General features: G+C 39.6%; 1 pseudogene; it reads right to left on the bottom strand.

Moving 5' to 3' along the window:
* Positions 1-7,125: 7,125 nt before the first annotated feature.
* LOC115806370 (xaa-Pro aminopeptidase 2-like) lies at positions 7,126-16,712 on the bottom strand (annotated as a pseudogene).
* Positions 16,713-18,202: the final 1,490 nt, after the last annotated feature.

Here is an 18,202-nt window from a genome sequence, read left to right as displayed (position 1 = left end):
CAAAATAACTAGATTAGCTTTTTGGTTATTCATTAGTTTACATGTTTTAATAAAGAAATCAAATTCTGCACAAAACTGATGTACAGTAAGAGTAGCTGATGCAAATTTCTGTTCATGAATATAAAACTTAGCCATCAAAATAACTAGATTAGCAATGAATTCCAAATAAGTGTCCTTTATAATTACAGTAAACAACAACATCTTTCAAAGTTATATGGAAATCAGAATATCTTGGGGCAAACAACTGTCTCTCAGTGTTTGTCCATAACCTTTAAATCACCGGGCAACTGTAAAATGAATGTGTCAAAATTTCACTGTGGTTTTTACAGAATGTGCAAACATCTTCAACATCAGTATGCTTTGAAACAAAGTTACCAGGGTCAACAGCATGTAACATTATAAGTGCACGTCTTTTATCGTATTATTTGTACAATATTTAAAGTATGTTGATTCTGAATCATTGAGAGGTAGTAGTTCAAAGAATAACCAAACTATTTATATTATTGTTAAACGTTTTAACAACATTAATAAAACTTTCCCCAAACCCAAAAAGTCTGAGAGCTTCAAAAAGAAAATTGTGTTCAATCGTATCAAATGCTTTATAAAAATCCAAAAATAAAAGGATAAGACTGTCTTCTTCCACTAAATGGGCATAATCCAATGAATAAAAGATTAGTCTTATATTGTTACTGATATGACAATTTTTCATAAAACCAGACTGAGTTTCATGTATAGTACTGTCAAACCCTTGTTTAAACCTATTAACCTAGGCACTTGCAACTATTTTATACTCAGCTGTAAGAAGAGTAACAGGTCTCCAGTTGTCCTTTAGTAAGTTATTTTTGCCAGGTTTAGGTATTAGTGTTATAACACATTGCCTCATAGTATCTGTCATTTCTCCATCAGCTAAGCATTGATTAATCATAGCGTATAGTGTTTTCTTCCAGTAAATCCCAGAAATGCAAGTAAAACTCTGTAGTTAATTTTCTTTTTTTCATAGATAGAACTGCTTTTTTAATTTCACACTTAGATAGGGGAGAGTCACACATATCTTGAAAATCATTTTCTATGGTCGGTGTATTCTCACGGACCAGCCGAGTGAAGTCCTCAGAATTGTCTGGAAGGTTAGATTGATAAAGTTTGGTATAAAAAACAGTGACATGCTCTGAAATTTGCTTAGGGTCTGTGCAATAAATACCACTGACATTCACAGCTGTGACTGCCTTTCGTTTTGCATTCCTCTTTTCAAGTGAAAACAAAAAATAGTTTAAATTCTTTTCATGTTTCTCCATCCACTTAACCCCTGATCTAATATATGCACCCTTGGCTAATTCCAAATAAAACTGATCTACTTTTGACTTAATGTTAGTTAATTCTCTCTCATCCTCCTGAGTTAGTTGTTCTTTTTGTTGTAGTGTGTTAAGTTTATCCGTAAGATCTTTAATTTTCTTTAGTTCTTTACTTCTTTTAATAGCTGCAATTCTCACTTTGTATTTAAAGAATGCCCACTTTCTTTTTATAATCGGGTAAGAGGAGTCATCTAAAAATTCTTCCACCAATTTATAAATTTGACTGTTAAACAAGCTTATCTTTAAGAAGTGAATTATTACATCTCCAGTAACCTCTTTGACTTATCAAATTTGTATCTTCCAACATCAAATATATAAGTATGTGATCTGATAATGGTGAAAGTCTATGTAATACATCTTTAACAAACTGTAAATCGGAGGTAGAAATCCAGAACATATCAATTCTAGAACGTAATTTAGTAGTCTTGTTTGACCATGTAAAATCCACTTTCCCAGGGTTAAGAAAACGCCATGGATCAATTACAGATAAGCTAGTGCACAGTGCTGTAATGTTATTATTGCTATTAAGACTTAACCTGGAATGACGAGGGTATCTGTCAATAGAGTCATCAAGGCACTCATTGAAATCTCCTGCAGTAATAATGTAAGGATCATTATATTTTTAGGAACTTTCCTGAACCACTTTAGTTATTTCCAAAAATAAACTCCTATTTTGTGAAACAGAATTACACCCATAAACATTATAAATAATAAAGAAAACATTGTCATTGTCCACCTTAAGAATCAAAATTATCCACCGTCCATCATCTGAAATGACTGAGTCTATAACATCACCTATAAATTACTCTTGCTGAGTTCCATGAGATTTCCAGAACTTGACATCAGAGTCAATAGAGTGTGTTTCTTGGCATAAAATCATGTCTGCATCGGTATGTTTGCAATAAAGAAAAAGTGCTTTCCTTTTAACACTGTCATGAAGTCCCCTAACATTTAAAGACACTATACTCATGAAATTCAATCTAAGAACTATAGCCAGGAAAGAACAAGAAAGGGAGTAAAAAGACACACCAAAAAAACAAAAAACAAAAACCTAGACAAAAGTCAGGAAGCTGTAATTAGGCAAGCCTAAAGTTAACCTTCATCTACAGACGGGATAGCAGTATAGACCGTATGATCCATCAACGTAGCTGCTAGTCTCAACCTCTCGGGGTCCTCTGCATATGTGCTATTGGAGTCAATTCTTTTCCCATCCACAAACACAAATGGGCCACAAAAGGAAGCCTTTTTCCCCTCTGACCTCGCCTTTTGGACAAATGGCCAGATCTCTCAAAAACATTGTAACTATTTTGCAAATCATAACCTATTAGAGTCGGAAATAATGCAAGACCTCTATTATTATACATATTCACAGCATTGTTAAAATTTTCTCTGTCCTTCATCCACTGATGTTCAATGCTGAGTGAGTTCCTGAATCTGTCTTAAGAGTGTGTTACTTATCCGAAATGTATTATTTGGGTCATATCCACTCCCTTGTTTCATAATGTTGTGTAATGTAGACTTCTTCTGCTATGGTTGGGTTGTTTTCCGACACTCTGATTATGATCCTGTCCATATTTGAGATGAGATTTCGCCCAAACTGCTCAGTGACATATGGAGGGACTTGGGTTCTTGCATGTAATTGGTTTAGGTTGCCTACAGTGTAATATGCTCTGTTCGAATTATTATCTAAGAAAGGAAGAAGCCTTCCATCTTCCTCTTCATAATTCCAATAGCGATGAGATCCATAGTCTCCTCTGCTGGGATCAAAATTCAGTTGAAACCTCATATTTTGATCAAACTTACCAGTGTTAGCAATCCAGTACAACAGCATGAGACCATGTTGGGGGAATCTCTTTGCATAATCAATATTTTTTAGGTCATTTAAATCATGTAAGGTTCTCCATTTGAATCTGCTTCTCCTTATGGCACTAACGACTGTAACACAGAGTAAAAAGTAGCAAAGAAACCTTGTTTGACCATTTTCATGATGTTGTGTAACGTAGACTTCTTCTACTATACGTGGATTGTTTCTTGACACCCTGATCATGAGTCTGTCCAGATTTCTCCCTACATCATGAAAACTGCAGATATATTCAGGTAAGCTGGTCGAGCATGTTTGTTTTAAGTTGCCCACAGAGTAATATGCACTGTTCGAATAATTATGAAAGAGACGATAGCGATGAAATCCATACGGATGATCTTCTATGGGGCGATCGAAACACAGTTGAAGCCCCGTGTCTTTATCAAGGTGACTGATGCTGGCAAACCAGTACAAAAGGTGGAGACCATATCGTGGATGTCTTTTTGCATAATTACCAAGTTTTAGATCATTTAAATTGTGTAAGGTTTCGATTTCAGCACTAACCAGTGTGAGACAGAGTAAAAAGTAGCAAAGAAATCTGTTCCATTCCATAATAATCCTGGGAGAAAAAACAGAAAGGAACTATCAGTCTATGAGGTTGATCCTGTCATCAGTTAATGTTGTCAAGAGTAAAACAGAAAAGCAAGCACATCCATACCTGTCTCTTGAGCCAAGACACCCTCTCAAGTAATATCCACACCTTGTTTAGGGATGGGAATGTAAATTAGCTCAGCTGGAAGTGACTGCCTTCATATGCTACGTGCTAGGTACATGCTTGGTAACTGTAATACTGAATGAGTTAATGATTATATAGCATGACGGGAGATGGCTGTCATGTTCAAACAGATACTTTGTCCTTTATTTCTGCCTAACCAACAGTTCACATAGTAAATAAATAGCTTTATTTTTGGATCTTTTTTTTTGTTTGTTTGTTTGTTTGTTTGTTTTTATACAGTCAACATGATTTTTCCTTCACTGTTTCCAAACCATTCTGTATAACTTAACTGAATATTCACTTCAATAATTGATTAAAATGCACAAGAAAGACTATTTTGCTGCACATGTAACTTAATGATTACTCCAATACTAAGTCACTTTTATAGATCTACCTCACTTTCACGGATCTAACCTAATGATTACTCCAATACTAAGTCACCTCATAGATCTACCTCACTTCATTAGATCTACCTCACTTCATGGATCTACACCAGCTGTATTTTTTCTCTTGTTTTTTTGGTCTCTTGTTTTCTTTATAAGATTCTTTTGCTTATTTATATTGTCCTCCATATAAGATTTTCTACTTATTTATATATTGTCTTTATTAACACTCGTCTGGTAACGGAGGATTAGCAAAGTAAGAATTTCATTGTACAGTGTAACTGCCTGTTTTGCTGTGCACATGACAATAAAACTCTTGAATCTTGAATCTTACATTGGAAAACCAGTGAAATCTTTGTTGCCTCAGACAACACTGAAAACACTTGGTTACAAATTATGATTTGGAGTTTTCCACACATTTGCTCCACTTAAATCATTGTTCAGATGTCTTAGTATTACAGAAAAATGTACATAAAGATAATTTTGAATTATTCTAGAATCACTGCCACTGTTTGGCTTTGCTCTGGTTGGTACAAAAGTGCTGAACTTTAGCACATAGGTGCCGATGTGGAGTCTCAGTAAACTGTCAGTAAACTGTCCTTACGTGCCAGCTGTTTTTGTCGACAGTCGACTGGTGCGAATAATTCAGTCCAAAAAAATCCCCTCTGCAAACATGACCTTTACGTCATGATATAAATACACATTGACTGGAAATGTAGACGATCAGGGATTATTTCAGGCCAGTGACATTAAAATTAAACAAAGACACTGCCCATAGATGAGAATGGACATGGTACAATGCTTATGAATATCAGTATGGACAGAGACACTTTAATACATATACAGTAGAGAATAAGGAGAGGCCTGCAGAGTTGTGGACATCCCTTTTAAGGCAAACATATCCTTGTCAAATCATCACATAGCATATTCTTTTTAACCTCAGGGTGCATAAATACCACATGGAATAACAACATCAAGGATTAAAGTGATCAGCACCCAAAATTATTTGTTACATCTCCAAAATTTTACAGATTCTTTTATTCAACTTATCAAATCAGAAGAAGCATATGCTGTGTGTGTGTGTGTGTGTGTGTGTGTTGTGTGTTGTGTGTGTGTGTGTGTGTGTGTGTGTGTGTGTGTGTGTGTGTGTGTATCTTAGTGAGATCATCCATTCTTCTGTGAGCCATTCTTCTGTCTAGAGACTGCGTTGTGTATTGGCTGTTTGTGGAAGTCTACAAGCAACATATCTCTAAATCTTTGATGCCTTGTCTCCGCTTTTTATTTCTGTTTTTTTTTTTAATTATTATCGATTTATTTTTATTTATTTATTACTATGCATATCTTTCCTGTTTTTGCTTAAAATAAAGGTTTGAATGGATTAAGTCAGGGCTGTATGTATTTGTAAGTGTGAGAAGTCCACACTTACAAATACATAAACTGACATGAGTTTGTGTGTGTGTGTGTGTGTGCATGTCTTAATACTGCTCATCTATATGGTGTGAACAATTCATTAAAACCTGAAGATTGTGATAAACAGTTTTCTGTGCTCTCTGTTTTACACAGCTGCCACTGACCAGCACTTCGCATGATGAGAATGTGATGGAGATTATGATTAGTGGCATGTGATGTATGAGGCACTCTGTTCCTGGAGCACAGGTGTCAAAATCCAGTCCTGGAGGGCCATGGTCCTGCTGTTTTTCTTCTAGACCAATTAAATGAATCTCTGATTGGCTGAAGAGTGTCCACACCTGTTTTCAAGGTGAAAATCAACAGGTAACTAAGAGGTAAAATCAAAAATCAGCAGGACCCTGGGCCTCCAGGACCGGATTTTGACACCCCTGTCCTAGAGCATAACAGTGTAGAAAGAACATTCTGAGTATCACACTCTCACTGTTAACTGTTATCTCGCTCCTCCTTTCAGTCTTCATGTTCCCCTCAATATTGATAATTGGATTCAATATTGACAAGAATAGAATAGAATCCCATGATCACACACACCGGGAGCAGTGAATTTATCTTCTGTATTTAACCCATCCTTACACGCTGGTAGTGAACACACACACACACACACCAGGCAAAGGAGCAGTGGACAGCACACCAGTTGGGGATGCCTTACTCAAGGGCGCCTCAGCCATGGATGTTTCCTGCCAGTCCTGGGAATCAAACCAGTGACCTTTTGGTCACAAGCCCAAGTCCTTACCCTGTAGGCCACAGGCTGACATGTTTTATGCTCTCACATGTTTTTACCTCTTTACCATCATTTCTCACTTGAGTTTCTGAGCCATGTGATGCTTTTGCCTGTTTGGATCATTTGTATTATGACCTCTGTCTGCTATAACTCTGATATCACCTTGACTACATACTCCTGTTTGCCTTTATTCTTTGATAACATTGCTTGTTTTTGGATTATGCCTTTACCTTCCCTGCTGTATTCTGTTTGCCAGTGTTGGACCTGAGTTTGTCTGAATAAACTGCTGCTCTGCACATGCATCCAGATCCTTGGTCTGTTCATGACACTGCTTCAGTCTCAGGCAAGAGCTAAATGTCAGATGTTGTATATCTTCTAAGACATGTTTAATGGTATTAAAGTGATTTTGTTAGTTTAGCTTAGTTGTATTTATGGTACTTAACACTGTGGGATGAGCAAAAAAACAATTAGATATGTTGCTGATCAATGGATGAATGGCTATTCTTTTTTTATTAAAGACTTGATAAAATCCAAATAAAATGCCTCTTTCTTAAGCCAAATCTGTTTCTCAAGATCTTATAAAACGTGGCCTTGAAAACATTGCAGTTTCTTACATTACTCTTCAAGATTCAAGATTCATTTTTTTTGTCCCCCATCGTAGGGAATGGCTCGGGCTCCCACTCATGCTGCATCCATAGCCGTTCCACATACATAAAAGACAGGGTACGGCAGCTACAGAGAAAAACGAACATATCTAAGAACGCAATACTCAAAACATACAGTAAAAAGACAGAGAAAAACATACACTGATGCTAAATAGATAAAGCCAATGATGCCAAAAAAGTACAGAGAGGCGCTACAACTGGGAAGTGGTCATATTAATTCTATCCCTGTTATGTCTTTTTTTCTTTAGAATTAAAATAAGTATAAATAAAATGAATATAACTGCTATCAATACGACAAAAGAAATAGCGATCGGAAAGGAAGATGGTGTAGGTAATGGCTCTGTGTGCTTCAGCATCCACTGGTACTCCTCCTTCAGGTCCATTCTGTTCTCTAGCTCTGGGCCGATCAATTCCCGAATCTTCTCATAGCGCTTATTCAGCCATGTAATCTACAAAAACAACAGCAACAGGAGAGGACTGAAGTAAACCAGTAACAGGAGAGGACTGAAGTAAACCAGTAACAGGAGTACACTGAAGTAAACCAGTAACAGGGGAGGACTGAAGTGAACCAGTAACAGGGGAGGACTGAAGTGAACCAGTAACAGGAGTGGACTGAAGTAAACCAGTAACAGGAGTGGACTGAAGTGAAACAGTAACAGGAGAGGACTGTAATGAACCAGTAACAGGGGAGGACTGAAGTAAACCAGTAACAGGAGTGGACTGAAGTGAAACTGTAACAGGAGAGGACTGAAGTAAACCAGTAACAGGAGAGGACTGTAACGAATACAGTTAAACACTCTATGTCTGCACCAAGAGTGAACAAAATAAAATTAATTTCTTACTGGAACATGTTCTGTAGTGTAGTAATTAACACATAATGGATCACAAAGAGCAAATACATGTATAGATCATTGTAACTTGCTGCCAGAACCACCAAGTACAATATCATATCCTTTTTAAAATGCATATATGTATGTATGTGTACCTGGCCTACATGTTCTTATTCAGTTAAGAGAGCTAAGTCTTAGAAAATGAATGCTATTGACCAATGTTCAAAAAATCAGGGGGCCATTCATGAAGTTTTTGAGTAGAAAACTTCTGATTCATTGCCAAATAATAACTTTTGCTGATTACCTCTCTGCACTGATCCACTAATATGGGCTTAGGTTTATTTAGTGTTGAAGAGCATGTCAGATAACAAACTTTTTTATCGTGGCTGAAAAGCAAACAAACAAAAATCACTTCGCTCTTTTACTCCTAGTGCATTGTGTTACACGTGTTATCCAAAACAAATCAGAAATTGTAGAGGGGTGAAGACAGTGGTCATAGTTTTTTGGTAGTTACTCATCGTCAGGGGTGGACAGTGACGAAGTACATTTACATTTACTACATTTACTTTTACAGGGCACAGACTTGCAGATATGTTATACAGATATTGATCTGAGGACGGCTCTTGTGTGGGGCTTGTCAAAGGAAACCAGCACTCATTAGCACAGGGAATACAGAGAGTTCACAGATCTGCAGCATGGTGTCAGAACCACTCCACTGCTTATGGCTTATAACTATAAAATGTGTTTGTGCTTTTACCTGTTCTGTGTTTAAAAGGCTTTCGTTAATCAAATTCCTGTCATATGGAACCATTGTCACAATGTCGAAAGTCAAGCAATTGTTGCTACCATTCTGGAGAGGAGAAATAGAGAGAGGGAGACAGAGAGATAGAGAGAAAGAGAGTGAAAGAGAGAGACAGACAGAGAGGGAGGTTTGAAGTCGCTATATAGAGACTGTAAATATTTAATTATGTGCATGTCATAATCCAATCCTCTTTGTCTAGTCTACCTTCGTTGGAACAATGACAGCGATGTCCTCAATCCTAAGTCCAAAGTCATTTTCCTTGTAGTATCCAGGCTCTACATAGGATTATTTCAGACATCAAAATCTATTACACATTTTTAACACAATAAAGTATTTCTTTAAAATACAGTTTCATATAGTATGTAGTGCAGGACTGCTTCACAGAGAGCAGATCAAAGGAGGCAAAATTAGGTAAGCTAAGGGTGTGAGGAGAAAATTTAGTATTACAGATTAGAGCTACACCACCTGCTTTCAGTATAAATTCTACCCTCTGTAATGTATTAGATATGGTAGCACCATTAACTATAAAAACAGGCACTCAACACCTCAGGACCTTGGTTTAATAATGATACCCGCGCGCTGAAGCAGGTGTGTAGGAGATTGGAACAAAACTGGAGGTTTTCTGTCTTGCCTGGCACAACAGCCTGATAGATTATAAACACACTCTCTGCACAGCCAAATCCGCTTATTACTCAAAATTATTAATCTTAATACAAACAACCCCAGGTTCCTTTTTGATACAGTATCTAAACTTACCTAGAATCACTCCCCTCAATCTAGCCCTTTTACTGCAAACAATTTTGTTGAATTTTTGAAAGACTCAATTCGTGGTGATATTAAGATTAATTTATGAAATCAGGCTAGGAAGGAATGTCGCTCACGAATTAAGTCTACTTTTTGCAAGAAAAATTCAACAAAAACTGTAGATCGCCTAATCCAATATCCTACCAATAGAGATGAACATGCCTTCCTGAAAAGGGATGTTGTCGCTCCCAAAGCCGACTGGCGCTATGAAGAGGAAGAAGAGATCGTATCAACGCACAACGCAAATAAACAAACAGCAGCCAAACAAACTGTTTCCATTAAAGATTCTAAAAAGCACAAAACTTAAATGGGTGATACTTTTCTCTGAATTCTTATCATCAGTATCAAACCGGAAATAATGATCACTGCTGCTCATGATGCTCCTACTGTAATTGCTCTGTGTGTGTGCGCTGAAAGAATAGCAAAATGTCGACTTAAAATAAAAGCCAAAGGGTGTGTAGTCTCACCTTCATGGACGACTAAATAGTTTCCCAGTCCATGTCCTGTACCATGCTGGTACCTAAGATCCTTGCGAGCCTTTCTGTCCATGGCCACACCTTTAGAGTCCGTGGAAAGACGTGTTAGTTATTCTGTCAAGGCCACACACTCACACGCATACACGCACGCACGCACGCACACACACACACGCACACACACACGCACGCACACACACACGCACACACACACGCATACACATGCATACACGCATACACGCACGCACACACACACGCACGCACGCATACACATGCATACACACACGCACGCACGCACACACACACGCACCCACACACGCACGCACGCATACACATGCATACACGCACACGCACGTGCACACACACACACACACACAGAACCACAAACATAATAGGGAGTTTGTGAAAGAATAGAGAAGAACCTCTTGGAACATTTATGTATTGGACTGCTCTCCTTAATCAAATACCCACAGAACCAACAGAAATTAGGAAGGCAAGCTCTCTTGATCCTTTTAAAACCAAACTTAAGACTCATCTGTTTGCCCTAATTTATGGATAATGTCATTTTGATTTGGCCTTGTGTGGAGGCTCTCCTGCCATAGTTTAGTTTAGGCTCTGCCGGTTTAGCTGCTCCCCACAGGTCTCTCCTCTTTTCATTCTCCTCTTACTCTCTGCTCACGATCGGATTGTTCTTTCTGTACCTAACCCATTCTCCTCTGTCTGTGTGGGTGGTGTGCGCGTGTCTCGCTCCACCCTTAGGTGGACCACTGATTGTCCCCGTGCCGTGCTGTCCCCAGCCTGCTCGCCCCGCGTGTGGCCCCTGCTCCTCCTGCGCCTCTCACGGCCACGAGCTCGCTCCATTAATGCATTTCTATTCTTTGCTTACTCTCCTTTTTTCTGATACCCCAATACTGTTTTTCTTTTATCTTCTGCATGTTTGTGTCTCATATGTTGTGGCTACCCTCCTCGCAGGTCCCCCCTCCCAGCCCCCGGCTTATTCATCCCTCACTGTCATCATCATCATCATCATCATCATCATCATCATCATCCCCCTTGTCCTGGTGGCTGTGGTGGTTCCATGGCTGGGCCCTTCCTGTGCTGCTGTGCCACTGTCTCCTGCTTCACTGGAGCCCACCTGCTGCTTCTGTTATCTTCATTTTGTCTGCTGGTTTCTCCCCTGATCTGCATCATATCTGCACTGTTACTGTTAATAGGTTGGCACCTATTGCACACCTGTCTGGCTATGAAGGGGTCTCCTCTCTCTGTGGTCCTTCTAAAGATTTCTCCCATTTTTTCCCTGTAACAGTCAGGGGTCCTGCATTTGTTTGCTGTAAACCTGTAGGCATTTAAAGTCTTCTGAGACTGTTAACAGCGATAGTGAGCTCTAAATAGACTTGAAATTGAACTTGAACTTGAAATACATTAAGATCTCTTGATTCTGATTTTGTGACTTGGAGTGTGCGTGCATGTTTGACTGAGTATGTGTGTTTGACTCAATTAAGGAAAGAGCTGGTCAAAATCTTGCCATTTGTGCCTGCAGAAAAGTTGTTTCTGGAAATGTTGATGATTGCCATGAGCACTCGAGTGTAGGCCTCCTGTATAGTTAAAAACAGATAGAGAGTTAATTCCACACTATCTTTCTTCATTTTTTTTTTTTTAATAAGAATTGAAGGGTCCCTCAGGCTCCCCAGACCCTCCATACCTTCTGAGATAGAGTTGGATCTCCCCAGTGAACAGTACGAGTGATATCAGTTGTCCCACTGCTGTGAAAAAAGAGAGACAATTTTTTTTTTCAGGTTCAGAAAAGGGCGTAGTTACAGTACAGCCCCGTTATTGAAAGACACAGAAGAAGGATCTCTCGGTACTCACAGATATTGACCACCTGAGTCAATAAAATAGATCTCATTCACTGTCAGCGTCCTTGCGGTCCTGTTTGACGGCCTGTAATAGAAATGATGGAGAACATGCCATGGTACAACATTACTCACCTTCTTAAAACAAACTGTAAAAGGAGGGAGAAAAGAAAGGTGGGCGAGAGGGGTAGGCATGAGGGGAAAAGAGAAGAGAAAACTAGAGAACAGGGAGGTGAAATGGATGGATGTGTGTTTTTTACTTGTAGTGGGGGAGGGCAGAGTTGGGTCCACTTGCAGAGGTGGTTTTAAAACTGGGCCCTCTGTTGTGCTCCTGTTGACTGCAGAGAGGAGGCAGAGGACACAGTTATGAAAATCAGTAGGCAGAATCTGGAAGTACAGATGTTACTCCCATCTGAGTAGGAGTGTTTTTGTGTGTGTGTGAGTGTGTGTGTGTGTGCGTGTGTGTGTGCGTGTGTGTGTGTGTGTGCGTGTGTGTGTACATGTTTTTGTATCTTTCTGGGGACCAAAAGTCCCTAGTGAGATAGCATAATCTGACAAAAAGTGCCTGGTGGGAATCAAATGCTGGCCCTCACTAGGACAACAACGTTTTTCTAAACTATATTGTTGTTATCGCAAAAACAAAAAGGGTCAAAACATTTGTTTGGTGATGGTTAAGGTTAGGGTTAGGGTTAGGGATAGGGTTAGTTACAGGATAATGGGAGTCAATGGGAAGTCCCCACAAGGATATCAAAACAAATTTGTGTGTGTCCGTGTGTGTGTGTGTGTGTGTGTGTGTGTGTGTGTGTGTGTGTGTGTGTGTGTGTGTCCGTGTGTGTGTGTGTGTGTGTGTGTGTGTGTGTGTATGTGTGTGTGTGTGTGTGTGTGTGTGTGTGTGTGTGTGTGTGTGTGTGTGTGTGTGTGTTAGCGATACTATGAGTATTCTGCACCGGCGACACTGGTCGATATAATTCGCTGCAGTAAGTTCAGTTACTGTTCCCTTAGGGACGTTCTTCTCCAGCCACACCAAGAGCTGAATGACCGCAACCGCATCCTTCACCTACAGCGAAACAGACACTTCAGTCAGACTCCTGGGTAGTTCTCCATCATACAAGAATGCTTGTAGGTATGACGACAACAACAGTCGGCACTAAAATGATTGATCTGGGACTTTGCTTAGAGGACAAATAAGTAGCTGATTGGTCAAGATCCAGAGTGACCAGGGCTCTATTCATGATGCGCATCAAAAGCATAAGTTTATTGCAAAATGTCAGTTCAGTCAGATCAAACAACGCAGTATCTTGCCTTTTTTCATATTTTGTGCTTGTACGTATGACTGTTTTAGATTAAGATGAATTACACAATACTGATGATAAAGTCTAGATGTAATAGTTTACTGGTACAGAGAAAAAATTCACCAATGTTATATGAACCATAAGGGTGCATCCCAGAGTTAATTTGGGTCCGGCAAACATAGTGTGTGTCTGCTGCTTTGGCTGTACTGCACAGATCATTGATGTAGTGTACTAAGCTATGGGTCAGGATGTAAACAGATGGAGGTACACATATATGTGTGGAGCAGCATGACTGGCACTAATAAAACATTTGATTGGTCCTGTGCTAGAGCATCTAGAGTCTGCCTTAATGGAAATATGAAACAGCGCTTAGTCACACAGTGCTAGAATTGGGCTACATGGAGATGGAACAGATGTGTGAGGTTTATAGCCATGTTGTGACATGGAGGGAGCATGTCTCTCTTTGCTTACATGAGTAATTCTGAGGGCCTCCTGCTCTCTCGGGTTCTTTACTGCTTTAGTGATCATCACTGGAGAATAATCAGTGGTCAGTCATTTTTCCTTTAAGAGAAAAAACACAAGTTCATAGAGATATCATTTAGTTTTACAAGGATGTACACACATCAAGTAAGTAATGTAGAGGGCTCAATTACAGATTGTTGAAGAATAGTGATTAAATTCAAAAATGAAAATCAAATTGGCTGAAAGAATACTAGTTGTCTCTGAAAAGAGAAACAAACGGAAAAAAAAAGTAGCCAAATATATAGCTATGGAGTCTGGACTGACCTCGGGAATAAGGTCATACAAGGCCTTGTTGGTGTATTTTGTGCTGACCATCACCTTCACACCTGTTCTGTTGAAATACTCAGGCAGTTTGGAGCGAACGCTGTCGTACTCAAATAATTGCACACATTGTGAAGATGTACAGGATGAATTCAAATACTCCTTCAACTCATTTGTTACCCTGGAAATGTTCACAAAGAGCCTGGAAAGCAAGAGAGAGAGAGAGACAGAGAGAGATGAAAGGAGGTGGATGTCTTCTCTTGACACACAACCTTCTTCAGAGATGCTCCTTAGACACAGACCTGGCATGGTTTGTGCTTTGTGTGTTGAAACCCAGACTTACCAGATCTGGTCCAGTGACAGCAGAGTGTAGGAGAAGAATAATGAGCTGTAAGGGATGTCATTACCACGCAGATTAAACATCCCTGGAAGAACAGACAGCACTTTAGTCAGCAGCGTAAATGCCCCCTGACAGATCACAGCAACTCACCTCCAGCTAACCTGTTAACATGAACCAGTTATTAAATGCAGTACATGCACTCCCCACAAGGGGTCAGTGTTGATACATTAACCTTTAAACTGAAAAGCAGATCTATTTCTGCTCAGTGTTGAATCTTATGTTGTCCCAAAGGTTCACTTGAGCCCCCAGAGGTTAGCTTCAGTCCTATCGCGCACTTGTACCCGCATCAAACACGTGACGTGTGCTTGAAATGAATTTTGTGATCATTTGTGAGAGCCTTACATGCAGTTTCATCCAGTGCAGAGAGCAAAACTGCTGTGGGTTTGCTGGCATCGTGTCTCATTTGACGTCGTATCTCTTCAACCTTTGACTGCCAGGATCGACCTGTTCACACGAATACATACGCATAAACACAACCGCCAAAATGGCCTCACCATATCTCCATTTTCCAAACTGACTAATACATCTCTGGCATAGAAAACACTGGACAATTTATCCATGAATTTACTGTCAAATACCCTGTCGTCTATTTAGCAGACGCTTTTAGCCAAAGCGACTTACAGTTAGTGCATCAGTCAGATCCTATTACCTCATAAACAGAGATCACAATAAGGCTGTACATTAATTACCCTTCGTATTAATAATAGCGTCTGCTAAATGAGGAAATGCAATGTAATATAGCTCCTGATTTATGGAGATATTTTTGGTAAGCATGTGCTCTTTGGCACTGTTTGCAGGTTGTTGTTTTTTTCTGCTGTGCAACAACAGTTTGTTTGACGTGGCGCACAGACCGATGAATTCATCAGGCAAACGAAAGAGCTTCTCCGGAGAGAGACACGGACGATCCCTCCATATTTCATCCATCTCCACCAGGTTGTGGAGGATGGGCGTCAGTGACAGGTTTGCTGGAGCCAGGTTATTGTGGTAGTCCTCGGACGTGTCTGTGACGATGAAAACGTTTATTCGATTAGAAGACAGATGTCAGAGAATGAGCCTTAGACTGCTTTTGTTGTCATTTCCACATATACATAACTCATACATACAGGGGAATGAGATTGCCTTGTATACACAAGGGCCACCGTGCCACATAAAACAAATAACAAATAAATACCACATAAAACAATAAATAATGCACAATAAATACTGAGGGAAGAAAAAAAATTGAGTAATAAATATGACAACAGAAAGTACTGAGTAGAAACAGAAAGTACTGAGTAAAAACAGAAAGTACTGAGTAAAAACAGAAAGTACTGGGTAAAAACAGAAAGTACTGAGTAAAAACAGAAAGTACTGGGTAAAAACAGAAAGTACTGAGTAAAAACAGAAAATACTGAGTAAAAACAGAAAGTACTGAGTAAAAACAGAAAGTACTGTGTAAAAACAGAAAGTACTGAGTAAAGACAGAAAGTACTGAGTAAAGACAGAAAGTACTGAGTAAAAACAGAAAGTACTGAGTAAAAACAGAAAGTACTGTGTAAAAACAGAAAGTACTGAGTAGAAACAGAAAGAAAGTACTGGGTAAAGACTAAATCATAGTTAAATAAATCCCTCTGAATACCATGGCTTATGTTAAATACGTGATTCGTTCATTGCATTTTGTTGGTCTGTGACAGGCACTGAAAAGTGCATTTGCTGAATGTTGTGTGAGTAAGGGCCATTTTGTGTTAACAGTATGTAACTGATGAGTCCGCACAAACCACAACAGGTAAACATAGGAAGGTTTCTTTGGAGATGGAACGACTGAGTTCTATAGGGCTTATAATTTGACTTGAAACTGATAGTTTTAGATTCACTTCATTTGGAGAAAAGTAAGAGTAACTGAATGGAATGAAATGTAACAAACATATCAGTAATAGAAATTATTGATAAATAATATGATATATACAATAAATGATATATACAATTTTCCATTTTACACGTACAATATAACACATGCACTTAACCCTGTTTGTGTGTGTGTGTGTGTGTGTGTGTGTTTGTGTGTGTTTGCACCATTTCACAATATGTGTAACCTGACTTGATCAATTTAATGTGCGTGTCCAGCTGTACCTGTTGAGTATTTCTCATGCAGAATTTATTAGCTATTGTAGAAATTGTGTTTGTCAAAAACAGGGTTTGTATGGTTCTGACTGGAAACAGTGATAGGCTATGAGTCAGTTGTCTGTGTCATAAACACGCACACAGTTTCAAGCTATGGATGCCACATCTTAGCATTGCGAGGCTCACATGTAACAGCCGTAGGACTCGTTGCCATTCTGCACAGCTATCCTGAGGTAACACTCATGCCTAACAGATTATTGTTGAGTCCTTTGCTCAATTCTTAACCCTCCTGTTGTCTTAGGGTCATAGAAATTCACACACACTCACAGAAGTATTCATACCTGAACTGGACTGCTTAGATGCAGCCTCCACATATCTGTGTTAACTGGACCCTGGTCCGTAGAAAGCTACCTTGTCGTATTCCTTGTTTTGATTATGTTATAGTGATTTAGAACACAGGAGATGAATGTGTGTGGAAAGACATACTCACTAAAAGAGAAAAGAAAGGGACTGAAGCCAATCCGACCCCCCCCCCCCCCCCCCCCCCCACACACACTTCCCCGCCCCTCCACAGAGACCTCTTTTTTCAGCCAATTGCTTATGTCCTGAACGGAATCTGTATTACAGAGAGAGAGTTACCGTCAGACCAGTCTACCCTCAGCACAAACCAACAGACTCTATGGAGGTTTATGACAGTGATTAATCAACACTAATGAATTATGAGTATTCTGGAGATTAGGGAAATCAGTGCTCCTTCAACTCATTTGTTACCCTGGAAATATGCACAAAGAGCCTGGAAAGCAAGAGAGAGAGAGAGAGGGAGAGACAGACAGACAGACAGACAGACAGACAGAGATAGAGACCTGAAGATTGTGATGAACAGTTTTCTGTGTTCTCTGTTTTACACAGCTGCCGCTGATCAGCACCTTCCCTCTTTCTCTCCTGTTAGACACAAGTCGTCAGCTGTGATGGCTGGACCGTCAGACTTTCTATCATATGCCTTTATTCACTGGTTCTATACTCTAACTGTGTGAGCCTATAATCACTGGTCTTTCTAACAGCTTCTATTCTCTAACTGTGTGAGCCTATAATCACTGGTCTTTCTAACAGGTTCTATTCTCTAACCCTGTGAGCCTGTGGTCACTGGTCTTTCTAACAGCTTCTGTTCTTTAACTGTGTGAGCCTATAATCACTGGTCTTTCTAACAGGTTCTATTCTCGGTTGCCAGCGGACTTCTTTTTAACTCTTGGAATGACTAATAATCCAGAATGTTGAGAGCGCAGGGTGTGAGGTGGGTTATAGGGTGTAATTAAGTCAGACAGGTAGGAAGGCACAAACCCATGTAAAATTTTATATGTTAATAAGAGGTCCTTAAAATCTGCCCTTGCATGAATTGGGATCCAATGAAGGGAAGCCAGGATAGGGCTAATGTGATCAAACTTCTTTGTTCGGGTCAGAATTCTAGCAGCAGCATTCTGGACCAGCTGAAGACTACAGGTACTAGAGGCAGGCAGGCCAGAGTAAAGAACATTGCAGTAATCGAGGCGAGACGTGACGAAGGCGTGAACAATGGTTTCTGCATCAGCCATACTAAGAAAGGGCCTAATTTTAGCAATGTTACGGAGGTGATAAAAGGCAGTTTTGGTTGTGTTCTTGATATGAGTGACTAGCGAGAGACTAGAGTCAAAAATCACACCAAGGTTC

Source organism: Chanos chanos, chromosome 3, assembly GCF_902362185.1.
Source record: "Chanos chanos chromosome 3, fChaCha1.1, whole genome shotgun sequence".
Lineage (NCBI taxonomy): Eukaryota > Metazoa > Chordata > Actinopteri > Gonorynchiformes > Chanidae > Chanos > Chanos chanos.
This window is presented reverse-complemented; position numbering and strand designations above follow the sequence as displayed.